Source organism: Rattus norvegicus, chromosome 5, assembly GCF_036323735.1.
Source record: "Rattus norvegicus strain BN/NHsdMcwi chromosome 5, GRCr8, whole genome shotgun sequence".
Taxonomy (NCBI): domain Eukaryota; kingdom Metazoa; phylum Chordata; class Mammalia; order Rodentia; family Muridae; genus Rattus; species Rattus norvegicus.
The window spans coordinates 9525683-9548782 of NC_086023.1; positions in this window are offsets into that span (position 1 = coordinate 9525683).

Consider the following 23100-nt stretch of genomic DNA (forward strand, 5'->3'; position numbering starts at 1 on the left):
TAAGTTAGATATTAAATATGACTATAATTAATATTTATTAAATGAATAATAAAGGTGGTTTCATAAAACAAATTCAGTATTATATTCTCTAATTCATCAGAAGTACATGAAGTAACTTTTCCTTTAATTTCAAAAAAGGTGAGAATCTAATTATCTTGCACGTCACTGCATCTTCTCTCATGTTTAGATCTTGCCAGTTTTTAAAAATAGTCATTAATTACTTAATCCAATATCTAATATACTAAGTTGTTTTTCCTTTGGAAAATATCATAGGGAAAATAATTAGTCAATTACTTGAAAGCAAAAGTGTACTATTTGAATATTTTTAAATTATGTAGTTTAGAAATCAGTGGCCTGCCCTCAGAATCCTAAGATTAGCATTTAACCATAGATTTTATTATGCAATTTAGGGGGCAATGTTTTCATACTCTACTAATATAGAGAAAACGTATCATACCAATAAGGGGTTCACATGCATTTTTATACTTTAGTGTTTACTGATTTGTGTTTGTCCCTGACCTGTCACATAGCATTAGATCTTACTTGGTAATCTATAGTCGTGAGTTTAACCAGATCTGCCCAGCCCTTCATCTCAGAATTCAAACAGTAGTCTTGAAAGCGCCATCTGTTCATGCTCAAAATGGCTGCATGCCATTGCAGAATCATGACTGCATGCTATTTCTCATTGATTCTCACAGAAACTCAAATCATAATGAAAGAGAATTTGCTGTGGTTGGTTGTTTTACTGCTTTTCTCTTGCAGGCCATAATTTCTGTGTCATTGTCAAAATTTTTATAGACATTTTTGAATTTTGGCAAACAAGGAATGAAGTCAAACTACCGGTCTAATTCATCCAGTAAACTGGTAGTATACATCTCAATACAAGTTTGTCAAAGCTATTTTCATATTTTTGTTTCTTTGTTCATTTGTTTTGGGTCTCCATCTGTCTTGAACTAATCTGGGAAGGTAGAACCTCCATTTAACAAATGAGAAAACCCAATCCCAGATTCAAAAAGTCAAGGCTGAGCCTCAGAGTCCTCTGTTAACAGGAAGAGGCTGTGCTTGTGAGACTACACGCCAGGATTAAGGTATCAAGGCCAGAATTTTGTTGGGAAAACCAATTTCTTAACAGAGTCTCCCAGTTTAACTGTCATTGTCTTGTCTTTATTTGGGTTGTAGATTATGTGTGCATATCTACAAACACCAATCATATTAGGTAAGTAACGTAAACGTTGAGATTCTGATTTGGTTATAACCATCTTGATAGAAATTTGTGGTGAAGATCCTGGCACAGAATCAGAAATTAATGTTTTGGACTTCAGCATGATATTTAGTTTTAATGACTTTTTAAATTTTACGTTAATTATGTGTATGCATGCATGTATACATGCACACCTGTGGGTGAGAACATGCATCTGTGCATACAGGTGACCTCAGAATCTAGAAGTGGTGATTGGGTCCCTTGCAGCTGCAGGCACAGATGAGCCACTTGATGCAGGTGCTGGGAACCAAACTCAGGTCCTCTTCAGAGCTGCACGTGCTCTCAACCTCTGAGGATCTCCTCAGTCCTTGTTTTAGAAATATTAAATACTTGTGAAAAAAGAAAGAAATCCATTTCAATATCTAATTAATATAAAATATCAATATCTACTTAATACTTAATAATGTATGTTCATATATGTTGTATATATTGTATGTGTGTATGTATATATCCATGTATATGCCTGTTGTATATATTTCTAAGTCAATGGTCCTTAACCATTGTTTGTATCTTTCATCTGTGATAAAATGGTTACCTCAACTTTCTCTAAGTGTCTTTCATTGTTTTGCTCACCCAAGATGAATACATTATATTTTACTCTATAAATGTGTTAAAGCCAATAAAATACTGTTTCTTAAATAAAGCTAGTATACGATGTCAGTATTTTTTAAAAGTTTGTTCTACCCCTCGCCATAATCTGCTTGGGTTCATAGCATTGTAATGTTAGGGTAACCACTTGGTTTACCCTAATGGTTGTGACTTTATAGAGACTGTAAATCTATTAAGCCACAATTTGCACATAATAAAAAGAAACAGCAAGTAGTTAAATGAAGGCTCGATTCTGAGCTGCCCAACAGTTTTCCAGAAGTCATTGCAGCTGCTTCAGCCACGGCTGCCTGCCTTTGAGAAATTTAATCACACTGATTGAGGAAACCTGGAGAAAGTTGGCTGTCCCTGCCTACAGTTCATAATTGCCTCGTAGACTTTCATCTACAGATGAAACAAAGCTGGCGCTGTGGAGGGCCAGAAGCAAAAGGCACACACTTATCAAATGCTTCCTACAGACCCTGCAGCTCTGACACCTACCACTGAGCTACCCTGCCGGCAGTGAGGGAAGCCACTGACAAACTGATCTTCTGGTCACCAGCACGGTGGCCTCCTGAATGTCTTTATTTTATTACAGTACAGCACACAACAGCCAAGTTTCTAAGGGCTCAGTTCAGAGTAGAGAATGGAGTCTTTCTTCTTGTGGAGAGATGCAGATGGAGACAGATACACAGCAAGGAGAGAATTCACCACTCAGTACTGAATAAAGAAACTAGGGTAATCTTGGCACAGCAAGGCAAAACGACTGTCAACTGTGTGACCCCTGTATGCAAATGAATTTCAATAAAACATGAAATGCATCTAGACTACAAATATCATCTGGACTAGAAACAAACAGCTGAGTGGTTACACATACGTTCCTTGGGACAACGCCACTGAAGCTGAGATTTGTATTAGCCCCAGGTTTCACTGCTGCCTGTGGGTGGGTGACCCTCGCCTAGCACACAAAAGATCCAGTCAGAAAGCACATGCCCAGTTTTCTTAAGTAAGAAAGAGAAGACAGGCTGGCAGGAGAGATTCGGAGAACCAGAAAACGTGATCCATCTTACTAATTGACTTGCAATACTAGCTGCCTGCAGGGTCACAATAAATGCATTTCCTCTTCAACGCAGGAGATGCACCCCACAACACAAAGCCGCAGGCCAGTTTTTTTTTTTTTTTTTTTTTTTTTTTTTTTTCTGTTTTTATTTATTTTATTTTTTTTTTTTCATCTTTATTAACTTGGGTATTTCTTATTTACATTTCTTTTTTTTTTTTTTTTTTTTTTTTTTTTTATTAACTTGAGTATTTCTTATATACATTTCGAGTGTTATTCCCTTTCCCGGTTTCCGGGCAAACATCCCCCTCCCCCCTCCCCTTCCTTATGGGTGTTCCCCTCCCAACCCGCAGGCCAGTTTTAAAAGTTGTTGGGAAGGGCGTACTAAGTTTTAACCGCGTGTTGTTTAGGTGAATATTATGCTTGTCAGGGATTCTCTAGAGAACAACCCCACTGTTGGACTCCTCCATTTGGTTATTACAAAACCATTGTGCGTGGTTTGCTTCTTTGAGCTTTCTTGTCAGTGGGACATTTTTAAGGAATTTTAATTCCGAAAAAACATTTACTCCCAGCTAATGCCTGCCAATTAAGTTCTATTCATTGAATCAACAGTTTTCTGTTACCTGTCCCTTCAGGTAGAACCAGGGCTGACAGCCCTGCCCTTTCCCAGGCTTCCATGCAGAGATCTTTCTGCTGCAAACAGTAGGGACACCTGTTTTGTGAGCAGGGCAGGCCAGCATCTGAAATCCTAGGAATGGGGCTGCTATTGAACAGGGGGTGCTTGATAAGACAGCCACTGTGATAGACAGCGGAAATTTGATAATGAAAGGAGATGCCTAATAGATTAATCTGGTGCGATTTGCCAAAACACTGGGTTTTCAAGGAGATTATCCACACTCCAATAGGAAGTTCTTTGTCTCGTGAAAAGTCCCCACTTATCATTGTCTGCTTTATCTCAATAAGAAACATAATGGTTTGCTTGTTTACATGCATGATAGATATATTTTGAGCTGGCCTGTGGGGCTATGAACTCCCTTTCGTTGAAAAGTTTCCAGCACGTAGGTTATTAGCTAACAGAGAACAAGCTGTTAAACACATATAAAATCTAAGTCTGCCTTGCTTAGGTTGGCAGACGTGACTGCTATTTCATCCACTGGGAAAGGGTTTTATTTATTGCTCAAATACTTTTTGAGCAAAGTTGCGAGGGCATTTATAACCACCATATAGATATATGCATGTCTTGAGGGTTGAGTGACACTTCCCTGGAAGTGAACGTGTTACTCTCAGCTGCCTTCCTTTCACTGGTTTTGGTCATTTCATTAGCTTGTGGTGCATTCTCTATCTTGTTCTGCATACCACGATGTGGGTCTCACACCATCGCCTGATTTTTATTGACTATGTTTCTCCAAGGTAATTCCTGATGCAACTTACACGGGGTTCTTCTTTGACTCTTGGTATTGAGCACATTCAAGTCAAAACACACATGTCCTGCCAGGGACAATTTCTTCTTCTATCTACTTCCATGAAAAGAGTTACCACCACCTCACTCTTAGCTTCTTTAAATAGTGGGTATGAAGTAGTGTACACAGCAGGACAGGAGTGCCAGCAGTAGGTCTCCTATCCAGGGAATAAACAGCACATCTCCCAGTGGTTGACTATAACTTGATTAAAAACACCCACTCTGTTGGTGATTGGTTTGTTTTTATTTTTGAAATAGGATCTTGTTATGTAGATCAGGCTGACCTGGAACTCACTATGTACTCCAGGCTAGACCTTAAACCTCTCTGAGAATCCTTTTATCACAGCTTTCCAAATGTTTGTTCTCTCTCTCTCTCTCTTCTCTCTCTCTCTCTCTCTCTCTCTCTCTCTCTCCCTCCCTCCCTCCCTCCCTCCCTCCCTCCCTGTGTGTGTGTGTGTGTGTTAAATCTTCTCTATAGACAGAACTCTTTTTTGTGTGTGTCCTCATACAAAATAAGCTTGTCAGAGGAAATACAGATCTGTACAACATACTTACAGAATTCTACTCATCATATTCATTAGAACAACTAACATTCTCTCTCTCTCTCTCTCTCTCTCTCTCTCTCTCTCAGTGTGTGTGTGTGTGTGTGTGTGTGTGTGTGTGTGTGTGTGTGTGTTCACCGTACTCCCATGACCTTCAGAGGTGGAGAAATGAAAACAAGAAGGTTTATTGCCTAGGTGCACATCTGTCAGTGGCAAAGCATTAGACACAGTAGCTTAAGTGATCACAGTTGTTTGTCACTTCATTTCACTGCTGATCAGATGGCCAGGGCTTCCTTTCATATCCACTATTTAAAGAAGCTAAGAGTGAAGCAGGGGTGATTATTTTCATGGAAGTAGATAAAAGAAGAAATTGTCTTTGGCAGGATACTTGTGTTTTGACTTGAATGCACTGCACAAGGCTCCCCTCTCCTGCTGGGTCTGTGGCTACAGGAGGTTGTAGACCGTTGAGTGACTTTTGCCAATGACAGTCATTACATCTTGCATGCAAGAGTAACAGAAAGGTCTGGAAAACCATAAAGAAAAACTGGGGGTAGAAATCTGATAAACCCATCAAACGAGAACAGATCTCAAAAGACCTGTCTGTCTAGACCAACCGACTACAAACAGAAGTTAGTGGGTTACGCAGCCAAACGTGGATTCAGGACTGGGAAATTACCACCAGGTAACACAGGAGAGCCGCACCACATAAACTATGGCATTGTGCCTTCTTCTACGAGGTTTTAAAAGTTAAAAGCTCTGGAAACTCAGTCTTCACCTTTATGAATTGTGTTTCCATTTTACAGCCAGGCGCAAAGCACATATGCTGCCCTGTCTTTTCCAGACTCCAGAAATCCGAATTACGGCTATTCTTTTGAGAAATAAATTGTCACTGGGAGATATTCCTATACTGAATAATTTGCAATGATGAATAAGGCATTCCTAACTTAAGCTATGGCTTCAAGTATTATTCATGTTTTGTGGGATGTTTCCTAAATGAAATATTCTCTTCAGGGTAATGCCAGATTATCTTGCTAGCATACACACACACACACACACACACACACACACACACAGATACAATGCAATATCTACAGTTTTCTAACTTGACAGATTCTGATAAATTTAAGAACAGTAACTGTCTTTTGTAATCTCACGTCTGAGAGCACATATTTTCAATGTATTTATTTAAGGAATCTGCCCCCTTCCAATTACTTCTTGATGGAAACATGATTGCGTGACCAGACCTAAAATCCATGGTATTTCCTTCTCTTGAATGTTAAAACGCCATGAATAAGCAGGATTCCCCACCATCACGCACCTTCATGGTTAATTAAGTCTTTGCAGAGGCACACAGAAGACCTTGTCTCTGTGGCAGACTGCTGGAGGCCCAGGGATAAACACAGGAATGAAATGGGTTGTTGGGGTTGGAATGTTTTCACTAGCAACTGATGACTCCCAAATAGGTTATTTCTCCTTGGTTTCAAGTAGAATTACTTGGTTTTTGGGAGTAGAAGAAATACTCATTTATGTCTCTAAATACATTAATAAGGTGGAACCCATATGAAAAGTCCGTGTCAACAGCCATATCAAACCACTCAAGCACATTACTGGAAGCACCATTATATTCAGACGTCCATTTTGTAAACTTCTGCTGCCCAATTTTGGGATGAAGTACAAACCACGGAGATAAAGCTGCTTTCGTTGTTTAGAGGTTCTAATAACTCTAGTGTCAAAGCTTACATGAAATACACACATTTATTCTCTCTCTTTTGTTTCAGCCTTTCTTTAGAACACTCTCTCCTTTCCTTTCTTAGAGCTTTCTGCTCTCTCCTTCTATCTTTTTTTTTCAGGAATAAAATGTGATTTTTCTCAGCATTAATATTTTCACGTCTCTGATTCAAAGTTTGAGAGTTGGTCGTAACATATAAACGTCCTCTGTAGCTCGACATAGAGAATGTGCATCTAAATAGACTTGGTGTGGACTACCCATACCTATATCATTCCCCCATGCCTGATTCATCAGCACTAGGCCGCCAAGGTGTGGATATGGCTTTCCACGTCTGTCCTCTTCTAGTCCATTTTCCACCCTGTGAATAGGAGTATTCTAAAAGTGAGGAACTGATTACTTAAAACATTTGAAGCATTCCTATAGTTCCCAGACTGAAACCAAATTTCCATAACATGAGGGTCCCCTCCTTACCCTTTCTCAGCCTACCCTGCAGCCCACACTTCAGTACACCAGCCTTCTCTCAGCTCCCACCATTCACTGTGCTGTGTTTTGTTGTACAACACCTAAATATCCTCTTCTCTTAGCCTGCAATACACTTCTTTCTGCTTGTTACCTTCTTCCTGGAAGTTTCCATTGACTTCCTTGGCTTGATGTGTTCTTAGGAACTTAGGAACCTCTCTCCTCTAGTGCCTATTAGCAGCACATTAGATTCCCTTCAAGGCCTGTGCATTTATTTGTTAAACTTTATTTCTTCTATTAAAACTTGATTTTTTCATAAAGTATATACCAATTACAGTTTTCCCCCTTTTACTCCTCTACTAACAAAGATGCCAATAGCCAATGACCGAGCAAGGGGTGGGACACGGAGAGCTGTGCTCATAGGATGACACGGAAGAGTCAGGAGGGACTGGGAGAGGAAGAAGAAGGGGACACAGTAACAGAGGCGATAAAACCAACAAGCCATGTGTGTGTGTGTGTGTGTGTGTGTGTGTGTGTGTGTGTGTGTGTGTGTGTATCCTGGGTGGGTGTGCATGTGCGACTTGCCGGGAACTTAAAGAGCTGTAGACAAAACTACAGGCTACATCTACAAGTGTGCTTTTATGATCTCCTAGTCCTTTCTCAATCCAATCAAGTCAACAATAAAACTGAAGCATCATAGTTAGTAACCTAATATTAACATGCTTCTCTTCTTGACCTGAGATAAACGTCAAAAGACTCTGCCAAGAGCATGTCAGGTCTTGCTTGCTATTATGCTTTCATAGTGGATACTCAACAAATATTTAATGATTGCATTAATTAATGTATAAAGTTGTATGCTAAATTTTGGCTTTTTTCAAATATGTTATTGTTTTTAATTATGTATATGTGTATGTTGATGCCTAAAAAGGCCAGAGGTATTGAATTCCCTAGAGGAGATAGTTGTATGACGCTTTCTGCATGAGCTGGGAATCAAACTAGGGTTTTTAACCACTGAGCCATCTTTCTTTGGCTCCACATTTTGACATGAACTTGAGGTAACGCTGAAGTGGTCTAGATGGCGCATGGTAGCAACTCTTACCAGCAATGTCAAGTCATTTCTCATCCTTACAGTAGTATTCTCTGGGGTTACAGTCAACGGATACTGAAACGAGCATAGAAATGCTCTGTTTGTGTATGAGTATTCTGTTTAGCACAGAAATTAAATGAGTTTCTCCGCCTTTGCAGAAATGCATCCCATTGTTCCTTTTGCAGACTCCCCGGAGGTGTCGACATTACAGCCCTCAAATGTGAACACCTCTATTTTCACATCTAAGTGACAAGAAAAATATCATTATGAATTGATATATTCCTTATTGCTAATTCAACAAATATGATTTCTTTACACTACAGAGTTTGAGATGAAGGTAAGGCTCAGGAATTGGGAACTTTGATGTAAAATGTTTCATGGCTCTTTTAGTAATGGCAAGGAACAGAACAGTATTCCAACAGCTAATTCAACCTGAGGCACCCCAGTAAACACTATCAGTTGGTCAGGTGACATGTCGATCCTAGGAAAGATCATGAGTTTCTTTGCCAATGCTGCCAAGTGACCTGGTAAAAAAATTCTGACTAAGACTTCTGTTTTTCAGCCACTCAGAGTAAGACACAACATGATGACAACTTGTCAACTATGAGTGTTTCCACTTAATAAACCAATGACATCCCAGGTCCTGTGCTTTGAGGCCATGAAAACTACCAGAAGGGACAATGTGTGCTGCTGCATGCCTCCAACTCCACCATTCAAGAAACAAAGAAAAGAGGGTAGATTCAGGGTCAGATTGGATTAAACATCAAGATCCTGTCTCAAAAATAATGAGGGGAGTAAAGACCCAGTTATAGCCTTAGAGCTTTTCTATTTGTGGAGGACATTGGGAAAAGAGCTTTTAAACATATTTATTACCCAAAGACCAACAGATCAAAATAACTCTTCATACTATAAGTTATCACTATGCCAAAACTTGAAGGAGAAGCAAAGATTCATGGGAATAGATTTGGGATAAAAAGCGTCTGAGACAGAGGCAAAGCTGAGCCAGGAGAGGATTGCACGGAACTATGAGATAAGTTCAGGAAACTGTTCTCCTGAACAAGCACATTGATTTGTTTTTCTCTTATTATAAAATAGCTTCTGAAATGTCACAAAATAGGACCACAGTTGTTACCAGTATTATAGATTTTAACTGGAGAGGTTAACCTCATTGTCTATGTCAATTCTGGATAGCACAGTGAAGAGACTTGAATCAGCCACCTTGCCTTGATCAACTGTGGCTACTGTGTGGGCTCAGATGTGCTTGCCTGCTGTGTCTGACCAGTAGTGAGGATTCACATGGGGACTCAGGAATTGCTTATGGTAGCCATGGGGACTGATGAGAAGGAATCCCAGGAGAAAAGTGAAAAAGGTCATCTAACATTCATCTTATAAGGAAAGTACTGAGAGGTAATTTTTGTTTAATTTCCTTGAACTCCAAGAGTTTTACTGGATCCTGCTGCTGGATTTATTATGTTTCTTTGGGGTCAGTTTAGTTCAGCCCATTAGCAACTTAGATACCACATAATGATCCCAAGATGCACAGATGCAGAGCTGAGTGAAAAGAAACTTGTTGAATAACACATATAGATACATTGATAGGACCTCGCCCAGAAGTTGAAAGCACAATTCATAGCAGGGCCAGGAATCAGACCTCACCGCCTTGGGTCAGCTCCATTGTTTTAGACTTCTCCCTTGATCTTAGAACAAGGTGCCCCTGCTGATGTCAGAATCTTCCTGCCAAATCCCCAGACGGCTGGCTTTCCAGATGCAATACAAGTTTCCCAGAGTTATTGATAGTGTCGTTAAGAAACTTTCCCATATTCTGTGGTTCGATCAGTTGTTATTTCATAAACTCAATTATATGGTGACTAGGATAGAATGCTGAAAACTGTGGCGGCAGTGGCGGAGGAGGGGGGATACTGGTAAAACAGAACTCTCTATTTTTGCATGAACAAATAAATATCCTGCTAGCCTCACAGAGCTAACGAGGCTGTGCATCTCCTGCTGCACAACAATTGGTGAACAGAGGGGATGGGAGCACTGGATCCTGAAATGGTTCATCAAGAATGAATGCATTTGATGAAGTTTCCAGTTCTAACCATAACAAAAGGAAATTGATGGAATGAATGCAGGCTAGCATAGTATATAGAGCCCAGAGAGAATGGTGTCCTTCTCCCATGCCTACTTCTGGATGTCTGCCCTCTCTGGTGCTCAGTGGTCTCTTGATAAGAGCAATGGGAGTGTTGGTCGCCTTTGCTCCTTATATTTGCAGTCAACTAAGGTGAGGAAGGGGGTTCGAGTTCAGTCAGTTGCTTTGTTTTATAGTCTTGTCTAAACCATACTTTGTGGAGGTGTACATACTACTTCACTTAGCACCCCAAGATATAAAACATAGCATTGTGGGGCAGCTATGGCTGAAAGGGAGACCCAGGCCCAATGTTCCCTTGGTCAGAACTTCATTTTTCCCTCAGGAGTACACAGAAAATCTTTTGAAACCCATCGAGCTAAATCACTCTGAATTTTAACATGTGAGACAGGATCACACCACAGTTCCCTCAAGACCAGAATAAAACAAAACAAACAACACTACCAAAAAACAAAGATCTGTGACACATCCCTAATGTGTTACTGCAGGTCATATCTGGCCTTGAAGCTGTGGTGTCTGGTAGGTGGCCATATAGCTATAAAGGTTTCAGAGCTAAAGGCACAGATTGAAAGCTTGGAAATAGGGGAGAACGTAAGACAGTAAATTTCCCATGATGTCGAATTTAGGTTTCAAGTATGTTCAATCTTTTAACAATATAGCACATCATTGCTGTTCTCTTAAAAGTTTATACTTGAAAAAAGAAAATGTTTATACTTTAGAACTATTCGATAAAGTTACAAAACGATAATCACAACCAAACACACATGCACATATATACACTGTACACATGCATATACGTTAAATACACACATGTATGCACACACATACACATGTACCTCTGGATATTTTAAATATGAATTGTGTTGAGCCTTATTCATAGCTGTCCTTGTTTGTAAGCCAAAATTTTTAGAAAGGAAATTTTCAGAAAGGAGTCATTGATGTACATCCCATCCCTATGAAAACAACAAAATAAAACTGTGCTCCTTCAACAACTGTGAACCCTGTAATTGGTTACACCTTAGTAAGGTCAGTTCTTTTGCTAAGACAGAAGCAACTCGGGGAATTGATGGCCCCATTGTTACAGTGGCTCAGGCAACTGAGTCCCACATTTCTCAAGTTTCAGAAAAGGCTTTCCCTTCATCCCAGCTGTCAGCAGCAGCAAGAGTAAATTGACAAGATGGAGCTAAAATTAAGGGGATTTATAGATCAATTTGCTACTTGATGGGCTGTTACATGCGACATCTAAGAGCTTAAATATGATAAAGAAAAAAATATTTTCAAGTTCATGATAACTCATGAACTAAAAATGGTAAAACCTCAAATTCAATCAAATTGCAGTTTGAATTTGAGTCAACTTGCATCCAAATCTGTATATAATTTCTAAATCATTTGTCTCTTCCCTCTGCAACTTCCTTGGGAGGTAGACAGTTGGCACTTTCTACATTTTCACTTATGCTAGTGTATAAACATCAGAGAATCTCTCTCTTTTTTTTCCATCCAGCTACCTCCTCCTCTGTAACTCCATATTCCAAGAATTTATGTTAAACTTATGATTCATCCGTAGCGTCCATTTGAACTTCCTCCATTTGAACTTTCAGTAGATAAGCAAATACCGTCAATTCTACCTCTAGTGCACATGCATAATCTGAGACATCAGCATCTCTTACATGGTCTGGTTGGCCTCGGAGGTATCCAATCTTGACTTACTATTAATACTTACAGTGACCTCAAAATCTAAATCAGATGATCTCACTGTCCTGCATTAAACTCTAAAGCAGCCCATTATATATGAAGAGAAATCTCTAAAATACTCATCATGCCCAAAATTCCTAACTGTGAGCCAGTCAAGCTCCCGACTTCTTCTCTACCCTTCTGCCTTGCCAGCCTCTAAAGAAACCAATCTTCTTTGTGGACCTCTGCCTCCAACCTTTCCCTTCTGGATCCCCTTAATATTCATCCCTGCCCTGTAGGATCTTCCCTTGAGTCCCCAGCTGTCCTACCCTCTGTTTCTGTCCATCATAGGCCAACTCTTCTCTTTTCAACAGGTCTGCTCCTAACAACCTGAGCCAAAATGGCCTTACCAAACCTGCACACTCTGCACATTGACTTTAATTTCCTTTATGTATGAAATTATCCCTATCCATAATGCTTCTTTCTACACTAGCAGGTAAGCTAGTCTGGGTTTGGACTCTATTTTGGAAAGAATTTCTTTGTTCAAGTTTTTTTTTCTTATTTTTCTAATTTCAATACCTCCAATAGTGTCTATGGCATAGTAAATATCCAATATATATATATATATATATATATATTAGTTAGGTAAATGTCTTTGTTCTTTATCTGGAAACTAGTGACTGCAGTTCCTAGAAACATTATTATAGGAATAGTTTATGATGAAAGAGGTTGTTTAGTGTGTGAATCTACCTGGGATGAAAACCCTTTATTGGCTGTGAGACCTTAGAAAGTGGATCTAATTACCATTGCTCGGGGGAAAATACAACACATAAAAGTAAAAATATTGCCTACTATAGATATATACATGTATTCAGAACAATATCAAGGCTCAAAATATGTTATGCATATCAGTACTATTATCCTACTTTTCTCATCAGAATAACCTAATACTGCTTACATAGTCTATCCTAGCAAGAACCTTCTCCACAGGGGATGTGAGAGACATAGTTTGAGATCAAGTCCCTGACAGGACCATGTATTATAGATGATCATTTTTTATATACCAGGATTGCCAGGAAAAGTGTATTCTACAGCTCTGTGCTCCTTGATTCTTGGGTAGGTTTGTAATCTTCTGTACAGTTGACGCCTTCTAGGTGAAATGATCCCATATTTTTGTGCTTTTGTTGAGGACAACTGTTTTGTAAAAGTTTCTTGGCCTCTTGGGTGAGATCAGTTGACCTAGGTATGGTCTCTTTCTCTGCTCTACACTAGCGACTTCTGTTGCACTATTTATGCATTGCATGAAGTAAAAATCTCACAGCCATTTCTTTCTAGTGATTGAACGCATAAATGAAAGCTACAGGTGGTATCTGGGGGTACATTTTCCAAGAAGCTGAAAGAAAAAAAAGCCACCAGAAGAGAGAATAGGATCAAAACTCTTCTCTGATTCCTGTCGTTCCTAGACCTGGGGTGCTGTTAGTACTTACATATGCCTTCTAGACTAGGCTAACATATGGTATAGTGACCATTTAAGACCAGATTCTGGTGGGGAAATGCAAAGGAACACTATCAACATTCAAAGATAATAGTGTTCATGATGTTGTGGGAGCCTATAAGAAAGGCAGGCATCAGGATTTCCTATTTCCCATGCTTCTGTGTTTTCTTTGTGCTTCTTGAACCATCCATAGCAAACTCTTTCCTACTTTCAAACATCGAATAGTGATGTTAACTAAGGTCCCTCCAACTCTGCCTCCTTGTCACTGGATTGCATTCAAATGCTAGTCACCACCTATGTGGCACAAATTTCTAAGTATAGGCCAGACTCCTATAGAGGAAGTTTTGATTCTACTGTCTTAGTTCCCTTCTGTAACTATAACAAAATGCTTTAGAGTGAGTAAATAATAAATATTAAACTTTATTTCTCAGTCCCAGGGGTTCCTACTCCAGATCAAGGCAAATCAAGGATTCAGGTACCAGCAGATTTGACACCCTGAGTCCTCACAAAACGTGATAGAAAAAAAGGTTTTAGCTAGTTACTTTGAGTCCTTTGTTAAGATCGCTGATTCCATTCCTGGGGGCAGAGCCTTTGCTAATCCACCTTCTGAAGGTTTGGGGCTAAGCTGAAGATCCAACATTCAACAGTGGCACAGTATGTATGCGCTTCAGTTGGCTTTCTCTTAAGTGTCTTAGTGTGATTTGAATACGAAATGCTGCCCACAAACTCAAGTGTTGAATGCTTAGTTCCAAGGGAGAAATTCTGTAAATGTTATAAGGTTGAGCCCAGTGAAAGGAAGTAGGCTTCTGGGAGTGTGCCTTTGAAAACTTTCCACACTGAAGAGTTCTGGGGTGACTGGTGTGCCTTGCAACATCCTGATTTTTAGGCTGGGTTTTGAACTTGGGTCGCCAAGTTTTTGTGGCTAAAGCTTTGACCTGCTGAGTCCTTAATATATAATCTTGTTATCCTATTATATCCTAAATGTCTCCACATTCCAATATGCATTGAAGATGAGCAACTAATTCTTTATGTGTTCATCTGTCTCCAGCCTTACTGATCCTTCAGCCCCCTCACATAAACTCCAATCTAATCTAAGTAACCTAATTACTAAACTATCAAACACTATGCCCATTGGCACAATAGGCAATGCAATACTTTTAACTTTCTTACTGACTGTGTAAAATGGCCTAGTACTGAGTACACAGCAGATGTTCTGTCAGTCCAAGGCTTCCCTTACTGAGTGCATGGCGGATGTTCTGTCAGTCCGAGGCTTCCCTTACTGAGTGCATGGCGGATGTTCTGTCAGTCCAAGGCATTCCTTCCAGTACGGAAGCTGTGATGCTACTGCCAATGTCCATGAGGCCTCAAAAGAACTAAGCAGTGAGACACAAAACTTCTGTTCGCCATTCTCCAGGGTGATGCACTGTCTGGTAGCATACTCCCATCTCTGCAGTGGACTGTCTGAGGTCATAGTTTTTCCAGAGATCAAACCCTAATTCTATCTACAAGCCCAGAACAAGTTAACTAACTTTACCTGGGTTCCAGGTCTTGGTGTACAGAATGAGATGGTTAAGAATTTGTTTTGACACTTAAGAAAGCATCTATATTCTTCAAGGCTCAGAGCTCTGTCCATGCATACATGTGCATCTGAACAACACTGTTGTGATTTTCTCAGGTAGCATTGGCTTAAGTGGCGTCTGCTTCCTTACAAATTCTTTCTTAAAAAGCATCTGAAATTTTAAACAGAGCCACTGTAGCTCTCAGACCAACGGCCATTCAAAGATATCACAGTAGCAGTAAGAAAGCCATGTTTCCAGCCGTGTACACTTCCTTACAGGCTTCATGGGAATAATTAACTCTGTGTCTCCAAAATCAGTAATTAGCCTTTTAGGAATATCTAAAAATATGCCTAATGTGGGTATCCGATAACATTTTCCACATTCTGTAAGATGGCATAAGGTTGTGGGATTGAATTGCACCCACATAATACCAATCCAAAGGAAATGTAAAAGCAGCTTTAAAAGGTAATAGGAAAACATAACCTGGAACAGAAAAGCAAATTATGCTTTGTACAGAGTGAGAAAGATTTCCATCATTTGGGTTTTCTTACAAATGATTGCTTGAATAATAATAATGTGGGCAGCAACTAACCTTGCCTTGCAGTTAGCACTAAAATATGCTTTTATGTTTTGTCATAACAATAAAGCAAAAATACAGCCAGGAAAATGAAGAACAGCCAGGCAAGTGCTTGTTAGACAAAGAAATGTGACCTTTCTGACTTGCAAGACACACATCTCCATGTTATGTCAGTACAGTCTCAAAGAAGGAGACCTAGGGCTTTTCTAACAGAGTCCCCAGCGTGGGGTGAGTGGATGATGGCTTTAAAAGAGGGGCGGTTTGGTGTGCATTTGCACCTTATGGCTTCAAGGAATCATTTCAGGCCATGGTGTGGCCTTTAATTTCTATGTTTGTGATACAGGGAGTATGAAGCTCAGAGCCAAGCATTATTAAAGTGAAAAGAACAAGGAGCCATTCTGCTATCGACTTGAACTCCTACCTTTCTGTTTTAAGAGGCCCTAGAAGCACTATGAGAAGAAAAGGGGTTTGGGGGGAGACCTGGCCAGAATAGCACATGGAAGGGAGACAAAAAGAAAAATATATCTAGAAACAACAACAAAAGGCCTCTTTCTTCCACATTGTTACTTTGGATCCACATTTCTGTATATTTTAACTTGTATTCGTTTATCAGTTTCCATCTGAAAAATAATGTCTGTGCCAAATTTTCATCCTATGTAACTCTATGAGGATTCTCTTTGCTTCTCAGAGTCTAATTCTCCCATGGTATTGCATTAGATGTAAATCTGACCCCTGGGGGAATATTGTTTCAATGAGAGGAGAAACTGCCTTTTATGGCGGCATGGTATCATTTAAGTGGGTTTTTTAATGTAATCTTTAAGGGAGATATAACATTTATAAGCAGTAATGATATCATTTTAATCATTTAAAGATAATAGGCCAACACAACATAAGCGTGTTTTCTTCTGAAGTGGCTTTAATGAAAGGCAGAGTCTAAGTCTTCATTTCCAATGGGCACTTTTCCTGCTGAGTCTCCACTGGGCTTTCCTGGAGCTGTGTGCATTATGAAGGCTGATACTAATGCCTTAGTTTCTGTTTTCTGTCTTGAAGAGACTTCTCAACATTCCTCCACCCAGAATCTTCTACTTCAACTGAGTCCAGAGCTGAAGGAAGCCCTAGCATGATCCATCTCCACAAATACTTGATTCTAGCTCTTCCCAGGTAGCCATATTGAACATTTCCTAAAGAGAGCAATAAGAGCTAAATTCAGTCCACAGGCACCCTGATCTATTACTAGCAAGCAAGGTGCACATCTCAGCTCACTGCTTACTCATTGATTAAATGGGGATTTTTTTTCTATTCTAGAAAGTCACATGGCATTCATTTCTTTTTTTTTTTTTTTTTTTTTTGGTTCTTTTTTTTCGGAGCTGGGGACCGAACCCAGGGCCTTGCGCTTCCTAGGCAAGCGCTCTACCACTGAGCTAAATCCCCAACCCCGGCAGTCATTTCTTATACACTCTCACAATAGCTGTTAGCAGTTACTTGGCAATAAGACCTCTTTTCAGGAACTTTTGCTTTCAGCAGATATGTGTTCCTTCAAAAAAAGACCATATATGACATTTTGGAAGATTCAGGTTCTCTAGGTAAACAAAAATTGAAAGTGAGAAAGAAAAAAAATCCAAACAGGAAGTGTAAGGATTTTTTTCAGTACAAGAGCATCTTATTGGCTAGTAAACAAGGGATCCCACAAAGTCACACCTTGCAGCAAACCTCACACAAGGTACTTATTGGGAAAAAACCTAGAACAGCAGCTGCCTCTGAACAAGAAGAGAGACTGCAGAGAGCTAGATTAGAGGAGTGGGACTCTAAAGGGTCTTTGTAGCACATACAGTGGGCTAGTAGAAAAGTACAAGACCTGAAGTATTGCTCACCAACAGTTAAGCCTGGAACATTGCTTGGCCCTTGACTCTTAAGTCATACAGATGGGGGTTTATGAGTCTTGGAGCTTAGGGCCACTCTAGGAGCAGGGTGATTTTCCACTGGCCTAGTACCCTACATTCCCCTTTTTGGTTTACTATTGATAACTATTCAGAGGTCTGGGAAGAGTGGCTTTATTTTTAAACTGCTTCCAGCTGCAAGGTGGTACAGAAGTCCTAGGGGCAAGCTTGATCTTCACCATAGTCAACAGACACAAGCTGTTGTTTTTGTAGCCAGGGTCTGCTGAGAATATAAGAGTTGACTAAAGGTCTAGATGGGAATCTTTTGAATTTGTTGTTGTGTTAGGATCCAAGACTCACTGAAGGAAGATCCCAGAGTCAAATACTATACAAAGACAAAGCACTTCTTCTGCAGAAATTGCCAGCATGCAGGGGCCAACCATTCCCCAAGTACCCCCAGTAATTGTAAAACTCCTGAATAATGCTGGGAACCAGGGTGTCATTAAGTGGCCATTTTGATTGGATATTGAAGTCCAATTTGATTGCAAAAGTGAGTAAGTTTGGACCCCTTCAAGTCAGGGGCCAGGCAGGCTTGTTGTAAGGTGGTATGGCAAGGGGGGAGTGAGAAGGTGTGAATGACACCATTCACATGGATAAGAACTAGTAGTTGGGAGATCTCAGCAGCCTGTAGGTCATCATTGCACTCAATGGGGTGGGGGAGGGGATCAGAGCTAACTGCCTGAGGAGACTTGTTTCCTGGTTCCAGGGCTTTTGACAAGGCCAGTAGGCTTCCAGAAGGTGGAAAACAAAACAAAACAGAAGCTCAGAAAAAAGTCTCATCTATAGGAAAGGGGTAGGAATAGGATCACAAAAAATCATAAAAGCCAGGAATAAAGGGGATAAAGAAGTGTCACAATAGCACAGTCAGGCATGATTGTAGCTTTGAGGGTGAAAGGATGCCATCAGTGAGGAAGAGGTCAATCATAGCTGTAAAGACAACAGCTGGGTGTACCTCTACCTCCACCTTCAAGAGAGCAGCAGAAGAATGCTGGATGCTCAGTACACTTAAGCAAGCCTTCACATCAATAATGCCTGGTGGATAAAGTGCAGACCAGCCCAGGAGCTGAAAGGTGAATCTGTTGTGGGTGGAAAAGAGATGAGAGAAGGCGTCCCAATGCAGTTCAGTCCCTGAGGGAGAGCACAGGCACCAAGAAAACCTACCTGAGACACAAAGTCAATGTAAGGATTTTTCTGGTACAAGAGAATCTTGGAAGTTGGGAGTTAGGAATTTTACAAAGTCACACCATGCAACAAAACTCATACAAAAGACTTATTACTGAAAAACTCAGAATGGCAACAGCCTTTGAATGGGAAGGGAGCCGCAGAGGACTGAATGGAGGGGCTGGCTGTTATAGGGTTTCTGCAGCATGTACAGTGAGCTAGTGGAAAAGTACAACAAAAAAGTATTGGTTGGTCTTTAAGGCTAAGCCACAGGGGTGGGAACTTGCAAGTCTTGGGGCTCAGGGTCAAGCCTGGGGCAGGGTGACTTTCCACTGTCCTGTTACCCTACAAAAAGTAGGCTCTTGATTCTTTGTATAGTTCTTTTTGTTTCTACTTGGTTGATTTCAGCCCTCGGTTTGATTATTTCCTGCCATCTACTCCTCTTGGGTGTATTTGTTTCTTTTTGTTCTAGAGCTTTTAGGTGTGCTGTCAAGCTGCTAATGTATGCTCTCTCCAGTTTCTTTTTGGATACACTCAGAGCTATGAAATTTCTTCTTAGCACTGCTTTCATTGTGTCCCATAGGTTTGGGTATTTGTGCCTTCGTTTTAATTCAATTCTAAAAAATCTTTCATTTCTTTCTTTATTTCTTCCTTGACCAAGTTATCCTTCAGTAGAACACTGTTCAGCTTCCATGTGTACATGGGCTTTCTGTCTTCTATGTTGTTATTGAAGACCAGCCTTGTTCCATGGTGATCTGATAGCATGCACAGGATTATTTCAATCTTCTTGTATCTGTTGAGGCCTGTTTTGTGACCGACTATATGGTCAATTTGGGAGAAGGTACCATGAGGTGCGGAGAAGAAGGTATATTCTTTTGTTTTAGAGTGAAATGTTCTGTAGATATCTGTTAAATCCATTTGGTTCATAGCTTCTGTTAGTTTCTCTGTGTTAATGTTTATTTTCTGTTTCCATGATCTGTCCATTGCTGGGAGTAGGGTGTTGAAGTCTCCCACTATTATTGTGTGAAGTGCAATGTGTGCTTTGAGCTTTAGTAAGGTTTCTTTTATGAATGTAGGTACATTTCCATTTGGAGCATACATATTCAGGATTGAGAATTCATCTTGTTGGATATCTCCTTTGATTAATATGAAGTATCCTTTGAGGTAGACCCATAGCCAGACTAACCAGAGGGCACAGAAAGAGAATCCAAATGAACAAAAATCAGAAATGAAAAGGGAGACAAAACAAAGGAAAACTGAGGAAAATCAAAAAATCATCAGATCCTACTACAAGACCCGATATTCAACAAAACTGGAAAATTGGGATGAAATGGACAATTTTCTAGACAGATACCAGGTACCAAATTAAAACAGGATCAGATAAACCATCTAAACAGTCCCATAAGTCCTAAAGAAATAGGAGCAATCATTAAAAGTCTCCCAACCAAAAAAAAAAAAAAAGCCCAGGACCAATCAGACAACAAAAGGATACAAATTGGAAAGAAAGAAGTCAAAATATCACTATTTTCAGATGATATAATATTATGTTAGATTCATCCTTAAGGACAAAGGCTGCCTTAGGCAAACTCCAGGTGGAATTTAGGAAAACACCCAGTTCCAGGAAATGAGCTAACCGCCCTTAGCAGGGGTCCTTCACTACCCCCTCTGCATGCCAAAGATATTTCTCCACCAAGCACCTCCAATGAGTTCAAAGGACAATAGGCAGCCACCGATGAATTAAAAAAGTAATAGGCCCCACCAATGAGAAATAACCAACTTATGCTGTAACCAAAAGCCTATACCCTGAAACAGTATAAAGGGTGAGGGCCTTTGTTCTTCGGGGGTGCCTCTATCTTGATTACAGAGTCGCCCCAGTGTACTGGATTATTAAACCTCTTGCTTATTGCATTGATTTCCATCTCCGTGCTTTCATGAGTGGGACCTCCTGGACATAGGGCTGATCGGGTCCTACAATTATACATAAGTGATTCCAAAAGTTCCACCAGAGAACTCCTCAACCTGAAAAACAACTTTAACAAAGTGGCTGGATATAAAATTAACTCAAACCAGTAGCCTTCCTCTACTCAAAGGATAAACAGGCTGAGAAAGAAATTAGGGAAACGACACCCATCACAATAGTCACAAATAATATACAATAAATATCTCGGTGTGACTTTAACCATGAGAGTGAAAGATCTGTATGACAAGAGCTTCAAGTCTCTGAAGAAAGAAATTGAAGAAGATCTCAGAAGATGGAAGGATCTACAATGATCATGGATTGGCAGGACTAATATTGTAAAAATGGCCATCTTGCCGAAAGCAATCTACAGATTCAATGCACTACCCATCAAAATGTCAGCTCTTCATAGAGTTAGAAAGAGCAATTTGCAAATTCATTTGGAATAACAAAAAACCCAGGATAGCGAAAACTATTCTCAACAATAAAAGAACCTCTCCTCGGGAATCACCATCCCTGACCTGAAGCAGTATTACAGAGCCCCCATGATAAAACAAACTGTATGGGTACAGAGGCAAGGAGTTAGAACAATAGAATAGAATTGAAGACCCAGAAATGAACCCACACACCTATGGTTACTTGATCTTTGACAAAGGAGCTAAAATCATCCAGTGGAAAAAGATAGCATTTTGAACAAATGTTGTTGGTTCAACTGGAGGTCAGCATGTAGCAGAATGCAAATCAACCCATTCTTATCACCCTGTACAAAGCTCAAGTCCTAGTGGATCAAGGACCTCCACATAAAACCAAAATATACAAAGAATTCAAGAAGTTAGACTCCAGAGAATCAAATAGCCCTATTAAAAAATGGGGTACAGGTTGGGGATTTAGCTCAGTGGTAGAGCGCTTGCCTAGCAACCGCAAGGCCCTGGGTTCGGTCCCCAGCTCCGAAAAAAAAAGAAAAAAGAAAAAAAATAGGGTACAGAGTTAAACAAAGAATTCTCAGCTGAGGAACATCGAATGGCTTAGAAGTACCTAAAGAAATGTTTGGCATCCTTAGTCATCAGGGAAATGCAAATCAGAACAACAATGAGATTCATCATCACACCAGTCAGAATGGCTAAGATTTAAAAATTCAGGTTGATGATGCCCGCACCGCCAGGATACCTAGAACCAGTCATAGGCCTGCGAGGTTTAAGAGAAAACATATACTTGGGTCATTTGTGTTAAGAAAATGCCAAAGCTTTACTAAGGTTCAAAGAATATACCCCAAGCCCCACCAAGTGGAAGCACAATGGAGAAACAAGTTTTCATTCTCAGCAGGAAAACAGAAATGGAAACTAAAAGTGAGATCAAAGATGTAGAGCCCAGGTGTTACTGTCCATGGCCAAACAGAAAGGCCATGATGTTCCTTCAAAAGAACAAAGGCTTTCACATGCATCAGCAAGGCTCAGCAGGGGGCAAACACTGACCTGGCCTGGGCAGATCCCACACAGGTGAGGACAGATGCTGGTGAAGATGTGCCTAAAAAGGAACACTCCTCTATTGTTGGTGGGATTGCAAACTGGCACAACCACTCTGGAAATCAGTCTAGAGGTTCCTCAGAAAATTGGACATATTACTATCTGAGGACCCAGCTGTACCACTCCTGGGCATATACCAAAAAGATGTTCTAACATATAATAAGGACACAGACTCCACTATGTTCATAAAGTCTTATTTATAATAGCCAGAAGCTGGAAAGAACCCAGATGTCTCTCAACAGAGGAATGGATACAGAAAATGCACATTTACACTACTTAGCTTTTAAAAACAGTGACTTCATGAAATTCATAGGCAAATGAATGGAACTAGAAAATATCATCCTGAGTGAGGTAACCCAATCCCAAAAATTTCATATGGTATGTACTCACTGATAAGTGGGTATTAGCCCAAAAACTCGGATTATCCAAGATTCAATCCACAGACCACATGAAGCTCAAAAAGACCAAAGTGCAGATCCTTCAGTCCTTCTTAAATGGGGGAACAAAAAATATTCATAGGAGGAGATACAGGAACAAATTTTAGAGCAGAGATTGAGGAGATGGCCATTCAGATCCTGCCCAATCTGGGGATCCGGCCCATATACATACAGCCACCAAGCCTAGACAATATTGCTGATACCAAGAAGTGCATGCTGATAGGACCCTGATATAGCTGTCTCCTGAGATGCTCTGCCAGAGCATGACAAATACAGAGGTGAAAGCTAGCAGCCAACCATTGAACTGAGAACAGAGTCACTACTGGAAGAGTTAGAGAAAGGATTGAAGGAGCTGAAGAGGTTTATAACCCCATAAGAACAACAATACCAACCAACCAGAGCTCTCAGGGACTAAACCACTACCCAAAGAGTACCCATGGCTCCAGCTGCTTATGTAG